Genomic DNA, 5487 nt, shown 5'->3' with positions numbered 1-5487 from the left:
GGCTTCATTATTGTCTAATATCTTTTAAACCAAGATATTAGAGTTTGCAAAAAAGAGTATCTTGCAAAAAAAAAAAAAAGATACATTATCAACTTCTGAATCTTCTCTTGTATCTGCCTGGTTCACTAAGAAAATAAGATATAAGATTGGTTTGGCACACCTGCTCATAATGGACCTGTGCTAAATCCTAGTGAATATCTTTGTCTTTTCTAAATAATCATTTATTCACCAATTCATTTAGGAGTGGGACTGCTGGTGACTAAGACATTTAATGGAGGAGGCCTGAGATAGCGCTTTTCCTCTTTTGTGATAATGAGCTATTTGCCCTTGTGCAATCTTTAGCCTCTTTCCCATTTTCGGTAATTCTTCGAAAATTATCAATTGTGGTTCTATGACGCGTGTAGAAAGTTCATATGTGCTATTGAGTACAACTCAACCGGGCTTGAGATCTTTATACTCTTGAAGTGGTTATATCTTATCTCAGTGTTTTTTTTTCTCTTAGGGTTCAATTCTCTAGTTTTATTCTATACATTTTAGTTAACAGGTCATTCATTCTTGTTTGTGAGGAAAAACATCAGACTAGGAGCTATGTATTTTTTACTTTAAAGTGCATTTGCAACAATCTCAAACAATGAAAAACTGCAAATACAGCACAACTTTTTTTTGTTTCCCTGAACTATTTGAGAGTAAATTAACGGCATAATAGTATACCACTCTGAAGACTTTTGTGTGTATTTCCTGTGAATTGGGACATACTCCTATGTGACCAAACCAGGTTAAGTAAAAATCCAGAAAATAAGATTGATATATTAATTCCATCTAATTCTTAGACTCTGTTTGATTTAGGGAGTTGTTCCAATAATGTCCTTTATAGGCAGAAGGAGCCAGTCTAGAATCATGCATTGTATTTTGTTACCATGTTTCTTGAAACTCTTTCATTTTGGATTAGTTCCTCAGTCTTTCTTTGAGTTCCAAAGCTATGTTACTTTTGATAATTGCAGTCCAGTTATTTTGTTAAATGTTCTCCATTTTGAGATTCTCTGATGTTTTATAATGATTAGATTAAAACTATATCTTTGGAAGAGATATCATAGAAGTAATACTGGGCTATTCTTATTGTATTCTGTCAGATAACATATGATTTTTATTTATTCCACTGTGGATATTCATTTTGGTCACTTGATTAAGGTGATGTCTGTTAGGGTTATTTATTCCCTTCCCCTTTAACTTCTTACGTACTTATATATTTATTCATTGTTTATTTATTTAGACATGAACTCATGGATCACTGTTACTATTGAATGAGTTAAAATTTTATTACCATTGTTGTTTGTTTTGATGCTCAAATTATTTCAGATTTGGCCAGCAGGAACCCCTTCGAGCTGGCATTTTTGACATGTCTATCATTTTTTGAGCACTTCCTTTCTGGCACACAAAAAAATGTTTCATCTCATTCTGTAACATCTCTATCCCAGCTCTGGAATCAGTCATTTCTGTAAAGAGTCTTGGTTATTTTAATTGGAAAATTATCTTTACATATCAATATTGAAGCACTAGGTATGCACATAGCTGTTGGAGTGTCACTCCTCCCAGGCCTTCTCGCTGGACTGGGCTAGGTCATACATGACACACTCACACACAGGTTTGTATCCATATGTATTTCTTTCATTTTTTAGTAATTGATAAATTTATTTTTTTATTCAATGAATAAACAAAATGTGGTACATAAATAATATAGACTATTTATTAAACCCCCCAAAAGAAGGAAATTCTGGCACATACCAAAATATGAGTGAACCTTGAAAATACTATGCCAAATGTAATATGCCAGTCACAAAATGACAGATATCATACGATTCCTCTCATATGAGGTATCTAGAGTAGCCAAATCATAGAGATAGAAAGTACACTGATGATTGCCAGGGGCTATAGGGAGAAGGAATGGGGAGCTGTTTTTTAATGGGTACAGAGTTTTGGGGAAGGTGAAAAACTTCTGGAGCTGGATGGTGGTGATGGTTGCACAGCTCTGTGAATATATCCAATGTGGATTTCTATATCTACATCCATTTTAAACCATGAATTCATACCAGTACTTTGAATTCTAATGTAATACCACATGGCTCATTCTTTTCTCCCTTTTCATATTTGAAATTCTCTTCTTTGTCAGTGAGAAACATGACTCCCATTATCTTTAATGTATTCAATTATGTGGTCAGTCTCTGTCTATAGCCGAAGTCTATCACTGCTGCTGCGACACTGCCTTCCTTCTAATCCTATGTGGACATACCGCTCTACCTCCGACTCCTTGTTATGGGTTACTTGCTGCCCACCTTGTGGGCCCTGTACTCTTTGCTCGGTCTGGGATACTGGCCTGATGCCACCTTCTCCTGATACCCCCACCTCATCCCACTTGAGGTCCCACAGCCAGCTGCCACCACATGAACCATCCTCCTCACCCTTCCACCCTGCTCAGGTTCTGACAAACTGCGCTAGGACGCCCTCCGTAGCCCAGTCTCCTCCCGCTGCTTGGGTTCCGAAAACTGACTTTGAGCCATCTTCCATATCGGATGCCCTCTTCACGCCACTTGGGTTCTGACATTCCATGATGGTCACTACCACAGTCCCCTAACCCTGCTTTTCTAAAAATGCCCTCCTCCCCCTGTTAGGGCTACGATATGCTGCACGAGGCCCCCCTTCCGTGTTAGCACAACCCCTGCTCAGTCCTGACATCCTGTGGGGCTGCTCACCCTGAACCTGGACCCCCTTCTTGTCCTGCTCAGGCTCTGACACCCCATTCTGGGACCCTCTACTTAAATGTCCTCCTCACCCAGCTTGGGCTCAGATACCTGGGCATGGGTGACAGAGCCCAACAGGGGACAGGCAGGCATCTTGGGGAGGGCTTCCCTGTCCCCTCTTGGGCACTGGCACACCATGCTGCCTTCCCCTCCACAAACGGAGGCTTCATTAAGCCTCTCAGGCTCCACACACTTGTGCTGTGCTGCCCTCACTCACGGATGTCCCTGTGCCCTGCCACCCCTCTGTGAAGGCAGTCTTTGTGCCTTGCTGGTATTTTCATTTTGTTTTTAGAGGTATTCGTTCTTTGAACAATTTAGCCAACATTTCAGTATTCCATGCCTTCCTCAGGGTACTGGAGAGGCTTATTCTCTGCAAACAGCTGTTCAAAATGATGCCACCAGGGTCCTCCAGTATATTTATAGCTTTGGAATTCACAACTACCTATAATTTATACATGCTTACTTCTTCAAAAAATGCAAAAAATTAAATCCTAACTTATAGGGAGTATGGAATCCAATCAGTTTTAGCAAGCTTTCCTGTATATTATCATTTATTTGAATGCTATCTTAAAAACCACAAATTTGTAAAAACTTACATTTTGTAACCTCGATCAAACATTATTTTTACACCCTTATTGCAATTTGGGAATTTTGTAAATCTCGAAACCAAGAACAAAATGTCGTAATGAAACTAGTCTTTATGATGAAACGGTGGTTACAATATAATTATTATAATTAATGCGAAAACCCAGCTATAATTCAACATGTTTGACCATAGCACTTCTATAGCGACTCAGTGTTACGACAGTTTTACTCCCAGGTAATGTGATGAGCTGTGGCTGGCAGTTCTCATTCATATACATGGTGTAATGGTTTATTATAACAATAACAGGGCTATGGTGGAGAAGCTTATATACCATTGTGTTTATTCTTAGGAAAGAATCTAAAAAAAAAAAAAGAAAAAATACACCACTTCGTGTATCAACTTTTTAGTTTTCTTCACAACCAAGGCTCCCTAAGAGCGAGGACCAGCTGCAAATAAGACCTCTTCTTTTATATAACAAGCTGCCAAAAGCTAGAAAGTAATGACTGACATTCTGCTTATCACAATAGGCTGGAGAGTGATTTTGCATGTTCACCAGGCAAGAAATACAGCTGTGGTTCCTGTTATCGACAAAAGACAATACAGGCAGGATTCCATAGCTTCATTGCTTCAGTCTGTGACATTAAGTTTCAACCTCTGCATGAGACGCATAAATATCCTTTGGATTTTCTTCAGTAAGCACACACTAGAGGTTAATAATGTGGGGATGTTTGATTCCCTGCTGTTTTAAATAATTTCATGGAAAATCTAATGCAGTAGGACACTAGTTTAGAAAGGTTATTACCCTCATCAAACGATAGCACTTCTTTCCTATTATTTTCTACCAATTTCTTGCTCTTATAGCTCCTCTCTCTTCATTTACCGCAAATGATTCTTCAAAGCAACGCTCTGTGGTTGGGTGGAGATGGGATTGGAGAAAGCTTAATCCCTAATCAGAGCCCTGTCAGTGCTGGTAGTAGTGTGCATCTTTCTTCCCCCTTCTGCTCGCTGGAGCTGAGATACAAGACAGAGATGCACACTCGTTGCCAGGGGTGTCATTGGGAACCAGTCTTGCTGGGGCCATTTTACACGAGACCCTGAGGTCCAAAGCCTATAGGGACTTCCAGGCAGTTACAGTCCCAATAGCTCACCCCCAGCTCTTCTCAACTAAATGGCGCTCTGACTTGCTAAATTCTTGCGTCATTACCACCTCTGTTTGGCAGTGCTTACAACAAAACTCTAAGAATGCTCTTGAGCTCAGAGTAGAGTTTTAGGATTAAGGAACAGGATGGGGTTCCATGGACTGTGCTGTTCCAGCCTTGCTAAGTGTGAAAGGAACTGCCTATTCAGTATCTATTTCCTCTTTTCTTCCCAGGACACAAAATTTAGTTCGGTGACCACGTGCATTTCCCAGCCTTCTTTGCTAATGGGCACCATGTTACTAAGTTCTGGCTAATGAGAACTGAGCAGAAGTTGTTTGGGTAGGATTTCTGGGAAAGATCCTTAAAAAGACCCTGCGGGCAGTTTTCTCTTTTTGGATTTTTCTCTCTCTTTGAGGTGTCCAGCTGTTCTGGTTTGCTTGGGGTTATGGAGGTCTAGAGACATGAGCTTTTCAGTCTTAAAGTCCAGAAAGGGCCAAAGTAGGTAAGTTGAGCACTCTGCTTTCCTTTCTTCAAGCAGAATGTAGATGTGATAGTTGGAGTTCTAGCAGCTAGCTATCTCATAACCATGAGACAAACTCATTCTGAGGGTGGCTGGGTCAAAAGCCATGCAAAGCTTGGTTCCATTGTGACTACCCTAGACTTTCCAATACATGCGGAGTTACAAAAATAACTCCCAATTTAGTGAAAAAGAAATACATAGTTTTTGGAGCGTAGTTGTTCTCTTTTCTAGCAACCACAATGCCATCAGTGTTAACTTGGTTAAGGAGCCCCGTTCTGTCCACGAGAAGACATTTTCTTTCGGCCGAATATGGCCAGTTCCTTGGAGAAGGATAGTTTCAGCATCAAACCCTCTAAGAGATATGGGAATGAGGTTCAAAAGAATCATGTACTACACCAAGGTCACAAGGTCATCATGTAGCCAAAGGGGATTTGCAGCCACATCTAA

This window comes from Pteropus vampyrus, unplaced genomic scaffold, assembly GCF_000151845.1.
Source record: "Pteropus vampyrus isolate Shadow unplaced genomic scaffold, Pvam_2.0 Scaffold99, whole genome shotgun sequence".
NCBI lineage: Eukaryota > Metazoa > Chordata > Mammalia > Chiroptera > Pteropodidae > Pteropus > Pteropus vampyrus.
Note: the sequence above shows the minus strand (reverse complement) of the source record.